Raw genomic sequence first — 9,827 nt, forward strand, 5'->3', positions numbered from 1 at the left:
GTGCTGTGGTGCTGTCACCAATATCCACCTCCCACCCCCATAACCTCTGCTTTACACAAGGTCACTGGGAGGAATGAAGGATGAATGTCCAGGAGTGAGGTGGGGATGAGATGGGGACCGGAGTCGGGGCGGAAGAGAAGGACTGACTATACTTGCCAGTTTGCCTGGGATGGTCCTCGTTTATGCCTTCCTTGCCTCTAATTTATTGAAAGCCTAGTCCCTTTCACTCTCAGATGTGTCCCTGTTGAATGATAAATTATATAGTTACCCCATAGGGGTCATGTGACATAAGATAAACATATATATGGCCTGTCTTAATTCAGCTGAGAACACTGAAGTCATCTCTTGAAAATTTTGTCACCATGATAGTTTGTGCTCTGACTCACAGTTGAGTTAAGGGGCAAAATGTCAGCATCACCACAGTTTCTTATGTCTAACTGTTATGAAGGCTGTGAATTTAAATGGTTCTTGACTTTGAAGCTGCAAATGAGCCCTGTTAAATTCTCAGGGTTGTCACGGTCCTTACAGAGATGTGAACCTGGCAAGGGCAGACTGACTGTACCCACCCAAATTCCCTCCCCAGCTCTGTATATGAGAGTTGGAATATCCTCTGCAAAAAATTGCTTTTTATAAAAATTACCTTCCCTTTCAAATATGGAAAGCTAAGCCACATATATTTTGCAGCACGTTTGAGAACATATTCCTTGAAAATTTAACTGATTATCTTTAAGATCAGCCAGCATTGACTATCATCCTTGTATGGATGAAAGAATGAACGATTAAATCTGAAAAGAAATATGGGTATTTTAAATGAATTGGATTCTTTTGCCATTACAGTCATCTTTTTCATGTATTTTCCCCCTCTGGTCACATTTTGGTATATAGAACATGTTTGAGATCAGCAATGGAAGCAGGCACAGAAATGAAGTAAAATGAACTTCAACAATAGACAGTTTTAGATATTCTAGACAGTGCCTCCCTTAGGCTAGGGAGTGCCTAATAATGAAATGAAAGTCTCAGGGCTCACCAGCAATCCACAAAGCAGCTAATTTGGTATTTCTTGCAGAAAAAAGAACTGGAAGCTGCACAGGGTTTGTTTAGGAAAGAACTTGGCCAAGTTAGTTGATTAGGGTGTTTCAGGAAGGACAGATTATACTCCAATCACTGTCAGAATACAAAATAGAGATGTGAAGTGAAATCTGTCTAGGAACGGCCTTTTCCTGAATCTCATAGGGGTAGAATTGTTCCACATAAAGGGAAATTGTACCTTCCTATTCTAAAGAACTCAGGCAAAAAATTCACGTAACTGCTCATAAAAGCCCCTGCCCTGTACACACAGAGGGGAAAGAATAAAAGACGCCATCTTTTGTGTGGTATGGGGTATGCCCTGTATGTAAATAGAAACCCAGCTGGTGTAATGTAAGAAGATGAAGATGTGTAAACTTGAAACTGGACTTGCAACCACAAAGGTAAGATCTTTGCACTAGTGAGGAGAAAGGTCACAGGGGAAAAAGGGGTGGCTCTTGACCCATTATGGTATTTCACAGTCAAAGGAGGAGGCTGGCTTGCCTTGTCTCTCCTTTTCAGAGGCCAAGACAGGAGAGCAAGAAATTCTGGTGGGGCGGATGCTGAAGAAGAAGAAAGGGGCTCCTGGGAGGGAGACACTGCTGTTGAGCCTTCTGCTGGCTTTAGAGAGTATGAGATTGAAGATGATGACCCCAAGTTTTGTGACCCTTATGTGTTCACAGACTACGATGGTGGGAATGAGTCACAAGGGTGCCAAGATAATGACCCCCTCAGCTCAGGACTGTGGGGCAGGGCTGGGGCAGCCAGATCCCCTCTGTGGTGGCCCCAGGCCATGAGTAGTTGCAACCTTGCTCCAGTGCGATGCTGAAATATTATCACTTCTATGGTGTGCTGTGAGGTGAACAAAGTTGGGAAGCTTTGGAATAGGGTCCTCAGTGTGGGAACACCTGAGTGGTGGTGGGAGTGTGTGTGGAGTATTGAAGATGTAGAATTTATTTTTTTTAAGGTAGTGGGGTGAATTGCGTTCCCCAAAATGATATGTCTAAAACTTAACCCCTGGTGCCTATGAATGTGACCTATTTTGGAAATAGTCTTTACAGATGAATTAAGTTAAGGATCCTGAGATAGGAGCATCCTGGTTTTAGGGTGGGTCCTACATCCAATGACTGACATCCTTTTAAGAGAAGAGGAGATATGACATAAACAGGGAGAAGGTCATGTGAACATAGAGGCAGAGATTGGAGCTACGTGGCCACAAGCCAAGGAACACCAGGAGTCACCAGAAGTTGGAAGAGGCAAGAAGGGATTCTCCCCTAGAGCTTTTGGAGGGAGTGTGGCCTTGTCATCACCTTGATTTTCTAGAGTTCTGGCCTCTCGAACCCAGAGAGAATAAATTATAGTTGTTTTAAGTTACCAAGTTTGTGGTATTTTGTTGCAGCAGCTCTTGGCTGTGAATACAATTTCTATCCTGCCACCCAGTCTTTGTGGAAAATTGCAACATTCCTTTGCCTTTCTCTTTATATTCTTCTTTCCCTCCCCCTTTCCCTATTTTCTCCTCCTCTCACAAAGGTTTTCACTAACTACTCTACTCCAGGTAGGCAGTGGGACTCTGAGACAAGTAAGCATGGTGTCTGCTCTCAGTTCAATTTGGTGGGAGAGACAGACCTACACAGGTCATTTCAAGGTACAGCAGGTGCTGGAGTTGCCTTCAGTGCAAAGTGCTATGAGAATCAAGAGGAGGGAACAATTAATTCAGTGGGTGTATGGGAAAGTTTTCCCAGATGTGGGAGCATTTGAGCTGCATCTCTTGAAGGATGAGCGAGATGAGGATGGGAGGAAAGCAGAAACAGGCACTCTATGCAGACAGAAATGTCATTTGGGGTGGCTCTCTAATAAATGACTCATCAGTGATATATGGTTTACTTGTGCTTTTTACTTTTGTGACAAGTGATGAAATACTGCGCTATTTGGTATGTTCTATTACCAACACTCCATTTTCCCAGAGGTCATTTCTGGGTTCAAAGTCTGGACTGTGTTGGGCATGGGAATTGATTACAGCCCAGAGCTGTCCTAGGAGGTAGCCTGGGAGATACAGAGGGCCCATATTAAATCTAGGACTGCCCATAAACATGACTTATTGGAAGGAGAGAGAATTGGCTGAAAGTGGAACAGAGCCCCTGGGTCCACTCGAATACAGACCCAGGTCCAGAACTCTCCTGGGGTCACTTGATGGAGATCAGAACATTCAAAGGCTATAGAGAAATGCCGAGAAAAGCACTGTGGATCCTTTGGCCTAGAGGTGAATTGGCTCATTAAGGATTCTGTAAAAATTCCTCTATTCCCAAGAAATGGAAAATTAGTACGACTGCCTCATTTTAAAATTAAAAATACTTTGAAGTCTAAGACTTTTATCCAATTTCAAAATGTATGCTTTCGACTTGAGTTCATTTTGTTGTCTGAGTTTAAGAACCTTCACCTGAATTTTGGCATTTCACATTCCAATTAGAGGCAAGTGGACTTGGTCCTGAAATCTTAGGCCTGTGGACAGTATTCCAAATATTCAAACCTAAGTGAAAGGAGGTTAATTATGTTTCCCACCTTGGAGATAGGTCACTGTTAAACAGCTTAGGGTAAGGTGAGGGGAGGGAAGCAGATGCTCCTGATGTAGTATAATACTTCTCGATGCACAAGGTACAAGTCCGGTGTCATTGAGTAAATAAGCCCATTTTTGTGCCTCAGTTTTCTCACCTGTAAAATGGGGATAATATTAATACTTTCTTCATATGTTTCTTGTGAAATTAAAATGAGTCGATATGTGTCAAGGGCTGAGCACTGTGCCTGGCACACTTCGAGCAAAAGTTAAAGACCATGATCATGACCGAGATTATTTACTGTGAAGAGTTACATGAGATGATGATGTGAAGTGCTTAGTGTGGTGCTAGCCCTGGGTAGGTGCTCAACAAGTGTTAATGCCCCCTTTCCTGAAGGCACTCCCCAGCTGACCTGGAGTCCGAAGTATGGACTTGAGAGACACAATGCATGTGCCTTGAGAGTAGACGTGGTACAGGTACCAGGAGACACCTGCCTGACCACAAAGAAGGGGACTGCTATTGCAGAATCCCAAGATGCCAGACCTTGGAGGTGAAAGAAACCATCACCAACCGCCCCTGTTCCAGGCCTGGCAAAGGACAGACCTACCCCTGGTGGCAAACCCATTTCCTTAATGCCATTTCTAGAAACTACCACTAGTGCCTGCTAAGGTCCTGTATTTACTAATGTGTGGGTGGGTGGAAGTGGTGTGTGTCAGGGGTGGAGTGCTCTAGACTGGACCAAGGAAGGGATAACTCTGGGGCACGGGGCACATCACTGAGCATAGACTTAGTACCACACATGCATGATTTCATTTGACTCTCACAATAACCTGGAATGATGGGCATAATCTGTTTTTATAGGAGAGGAAACTGAGGTTTAGAGTAGCGGTCCCCAACCTTTTTGGCACCAGGGACATGTGCTCCTATGAGAATCTGAGGTGGAGCTGAGGCAGTGATGCTAGCGCTGGGGAGCAGCTGCAAATACAGATGAAGCTTCGCTGGCTCACCTGCCATTCACTTCCTGCTGTGTGGCCTGGTTCCTAACAGGCCATGGAGTGGCACTTGTCCATGGCTGAGGGTTGGGGACCCTTGGTTTAGAGAGAACCTGCTCGAGGCAACACAGCTGGCAAAGGCAGAGCTGAGACTCAAATTCAGACTGAAAGTCCAGTTCCTTTCCCTCTATCAAACTGCCTCTTGGTCTGACATCCCTTAATGATAAACACACACTTCATTTTTCCAATAAGATATTTTTCTTCCAAATTTCTTTTTAAAGGAGAAGGCAACATGTTTTTTGGTTCAGGTAAGTAAAAGTGATTTTATGCTTAGAGGAATACCTAGGAAACTTTAGAGAATACTAGAATTGGACATACAAATTTTTTAATGTAGTAAAAATATCATATTTCTGCAAAGATTTTACCTAGTTTGCTTTGAAAAGAGGAATAAACCAGAAAATTACAGGAAAAGCCTATATTCCTGGTGAATCTGGGACAAATTTAAATTAGGATATTATTGCTACAATTTCATATAGTAAAAATTCTTTGGAGAGAGAACTTTTGAATTGTTTTGGATATTTATTTCCGTGCCTTAAAACAAAACTTGCAGTAAAAGAGGGATGGCAGGAGGAACCTGTAGAATTTCAGCTAGATCTGGATTCTATTGACATTTTGGGCTATGTAATTCTTTGTTGGGGGAAGTGGGGAGGGCTGTCTGGTATACTGTAGGATGTTTAGCAGCATCTCTGGCCTCTACCCATTACATGTCAGAAGCACCCTCCAAGCTGTGACAATCAAAGATGTCTCCAGACATTGCAACTGTCCCTTGGGACAAAATTGCACATGGTTGAGAACAACTGAGCTAGATGGAAAAATGTTATCATCAATTAATATTTGTATTTATCCTCATGGTTCGTGGCATCGTATCAAGAGCACATCTGCTTCCTAGCAGTTCCCAAGGCCTGAAGGAACAGCGGAACGGAGACCTCGCCATGATAGGATCTTATCAGGACTCTACTCTTCTATTTTTTCAAATAACAGCTTTATTGAGATAAAAATCACCCCTTTAAAGTCTACAGTTCAGTAATTTTAGTATATTTATAGAGTTGTGCAACCACTGCCATTATTTAATTTTAGAACATTCTCATTATACCCCAAAGAAACTCCATACCCCTAAGCAGTCACAGCCCATTCTCCATCCCTGGCAACCACTAATCTACTTTGTCTTTATGGATTTGTAGAGCTACATTTTCAATGTGAGATATATGGCTTGAAACCTAACAGCCAATGTGGAGAGGGGTCCTTCCTCTGATCTAATAGCTTCTCTTTCCCCTTAAATGTTGTTAACCTTGTTTTAAAGGCCAGTTCAAGATTTTCTTCTTCCAGGAAGCATTCCTCAGTTTCCTTTCTGGTCCAGCTACCTAATCATTGCTGCAGGGCCGTGGAGCTGATCGCAGCTCACTTTGGCAGAAGAACTTTGCTGGGGGTGATAAACTTCCCATCATGCACTTAGGCCAAGGCTTAGTGGACAGTGTCACGGAGTTGATATTATTTAGTGGTTGCTCTGTCCTGGGCCTCAAAGGGTGCTTTGTGAGGATGAAAAAACAAACAAACAAACAAAACAGAAGGTATTGAGTTAGGGGGTGGACCAGCTGGGTCTGCAATCAGTCAGATTTCTAGAAAGTCACATCAGTGACAAGGCCTTTTGGGATCTGGCGCGAGGGTGGTGGACAGAGGTGGAAAAGTCAAGATGAAAATCCACGAACGGCCCCACTTTTAACACTCAATTGCAACAGAAAAACAAAACGAAACGAAACGAAACAAAACAAAACAAAACAATGGCCCCACTTTCAACACTCAATTGCAACAGAAGAACAAAACGAAACAAAACAAAACAAAACAAAAAAACAAAAAAAACCAAGCAGGAAATGTCAGTTCTCAAACGTCTATGGTTTTATTTTGTGGAGAGTCAGAAGAGGAAGCTAGTGCTGTTCCTATAACTACTTCCGACTCACCACCCTCCAAATTTGGTAAGATGGCAGAAAGGCCTCTCTCAACACTGTGGCCTCTGTGAGAAAGAAAGAAAAGAAGGGAAAGAAACTAACTTTCCTGAGGGTTTACCATCTGTCAGCACTCGGCCAGAATGATAACAGCTAAGAACATAATATCCTGGGTACCCAGCTCAGCTCTAGTTTAATTCATGTTTAATTCTCAAAGCAACCCAATGAGATAGGTGCTATCACTATGTCTACTTTAGAAGTGAAGAAACTGTGACCCAGAGGGATTGAGTAAATTGCTCAAGGTCACTGAAAAGTGGCAGAGTAGTGTTCTGGTTTAGGATCTGCGTGCGTAACTATTGCATAATCCTGCTCCTCTGAGGAACACTGACGGGGGATATGACGTACATTAACCTCCATCAGTTCTCATGACAGCTCTATAAGGTGAATATGATCACCCCATTTTCCCAATGAGGAACCTGATGCTGAGAGAGATTAATTGTCACGCAGCTCACAGGTGGAAGAGGCAGGATTCAAACCCAAGTTAAACTGCTTATTCCAAGAGGATGCCGTCAAGGACAGCACCAATGACTGGGTCCTTCCGAAAGTCAGCCTGGAAACCTTAACTCTTACCCTTCTGTAAAGAAGAATCCCTGGTTATTAAGAGGAAATTGCTTAGTTGTTTTCTTCAAGTGAGGATGAAAAATACCAAATTCCTCTAGATGAATTTGAAAGGTCTCCCTGGCAGAGATAGAATTTGGGGGAAAAAACCATGGTGATCAATCTTAGAATCCTGAAAACTAGTTAGGAGAAATAAGGATTCAACTGTCTGCATTCCTTCAAAGAATCTTTCAGACTAGAGGACTAGCAAGCGTGTGAGTTGAGCTTGGAGAGGAGGGCTGGTGGTCAGGCCATCTCAGTCAGGATGCTGACATGGCACTTCTCCAGGGAGGCTCACCTCCTGCATAGATCTGCCTGTCTGGGAGATCTGCACACTTCGAACCTAATAAATATAGATGAACATACTTCGAACCTGAACGGAAGCTCATCAAAGAAGAGAGCTAATTACGGGCTAGTTATTTACATAATTTAGATGACAATCTTGAAAACATAGTTATACTTCGGAGATTCATGATTTTAATCAGGCTGCAAATAATGAAGAATAACACAGATCAAGCCAGGCTAATTTGGACAACTATTAATATATATAGTTTAATATGCACCTATATAGAGAGCAAAATGCCAGGAATTGCAAATTATCTTAAAGCCATTCTGGTAAAATGGGATAATGGATCAAAAAAAAAAGTACGGAAAATAAAATTGATCAGGACAGTTATTTAAATGTGAAATTAGATAGATCTATGACTGCTTTAATCAAAGTATATAGTTGTAACATAAAAGACTATAAATTAATGAAAACTTAGTGGGTAGAAACATAGTATAAATGATTTTATTACCATAAAACCATAAAGTTCAATTTTATGCAAAAATAAAAATGACAGGCAATATAACAGTTGGGCTATCCAAGAAATAACATTCCACGGACATAATCTACTTTGGGGCTGGCTACAGACAGTTTGATTGCTTCAGTAACAGATAACTGACCCCATGAAGCAACTTGGTCTTCCTCTGGAGGCTTTATCTTGCCTGCAGTTCCTTCTGCCTGCGGTGCCTGACTCCTCTTGCTGGCTGGCAAACACATATTCATCCTGCAAGATGGAATTTAAGCAACCGGGTAGCATAGTAGAAAGATGGCTTTGAGCTTGGAATCCCAGCTTAGCCATTGACTGGTTGTGTGGTTTTGAGCAGTTTACTTATCGTCTCTGATCCTTTGTCCCCCACGGCTTTCAACAGGAAAGTTACTCTCCCTCCCTAATGAGTTCCTTTGTCACTCTTGCTTCCCTTATCATTATTACAGCATTCACAAGTATAATCCATTTGCTCTTTATGAAAATGTGGTGTTTGTATTTCAATCAAGAGTCTTGCATTCCAATTCTGGAGCTGCCACTTAACTTGCTGGGCCTCAGTTTCCTCATTTTCAAAATGAGAATAATGCTTGTTGAGAGTCTTTGTTTATACAAAGACTAATAGCTCATCACCAGACTTGTTCCTTTTCCTCCTGGGCACACAGCGAGATTGCATTTTCCAGTCTCTCCGATAGTGATGCAGGGTCATGTGACTGAGGAGAGACAATCGGCTATAAGCAGGAATTATGAGACCCACTTACAATATTGGCCCTTAATAAGACCTCCATGCCTTCCTCCCATTTGCCAGATTGAGGTAGTTTAGTACCTTGACCTGATAATCCATGTTTTAAAGGCACAGAGATACAAGATGGGGGAGCCGTAGCCCTTAAATCATTACCTGGAAGAGTGCATCATTCCGCTAATTATGGGCTTCAAATGAGTGAAAAATAGATGTCTCTTGCAGTAAGCCGCTGAAGCTGGGGCTTTATCTAATGGCAGCTAGCATGACTTTAACCAATACACTAATCCCATGAACATGTACACCGTTGTGAAGATTATAACAGTGGTTGGCAGAGTTTCTGGCACATAGTAGGTCCTTAACAAAATCTGATAAATGAATTGGCTATTAAGCTCTCCAAAAGAGTAAAAATATATATTTAAAAAATTTTTTAAGCGAGGCAACCCTTAGTTGACATCACAGATTGCAAGGACCTTGTCAGTTTACAATCCCTTATTTTTTAATAATTTTTTACTCCTACAGCACCTAGTCTTCCTAGGTGGTCTCTCATGCAAATACTAACCAGGCCCGATCCTGCTTAGCTTCCGAGATCAGACGGGATCGGATTTGTTCAGGGTAGCATGGCCATAGACTCCAAAAGAGAAAATAGAATTAGCACATATAATGATTTTCTCTTATGTCAAGCCAAGTTTAATTTTTTTTCCTGCCAAGTTAGATACAAATATAATTGGGACTCCTAAAAGGTTTATAAGGAATGTACTCTTTTGTGGCCAAATTAATATAACTTATAATCAAATTTCTCACAGATTTGCTGAATAGTGGTGCTGAATGGGACTTTAGTGAGCAAGTTACAGACATAGCTTTCTCATTTTGTGGATGAGAAAACCAAGGCTTAAAGAGGTTATTACCCTTGAGCAATCAGGGGCAGAGCAAGGACTTGTAACTTGTAATTATTTTCATAGTTAAAAGAGATATCTTTTGAACACAAAAGTTACAAATGATCATGGCTTAAAAGG

At 41.9% G+C, this 9,827-nt stretch overlaps 1 pseudogene; it reads right to left on the reverse strand.

Annotated features, from left to right (window-relative positions):
• Positions 1-9,324: 9,324 nt before the first annotated feature.
• Positions 9,325-9,443, reverse strand: LOC112474964 (annotated as a pseudogene).
• Between the last annotated feature and the right edge of the window lie 384 nt (positions 9,444-9,827).

Source organism: Pteropus alecto, unplaced genomic scaffold (assembly GCF_000325575.1).
Source record: "Pteropus alecto unplaced genomic scaffold, ASM32557v1 scaffold7, whole genome shotgun sequence".
NCBI lineage: Eukaryota > Metazoa > Chordata > Mammalia > Chiroptera > Pteropodidae > Pteropus > Pteropus alecto.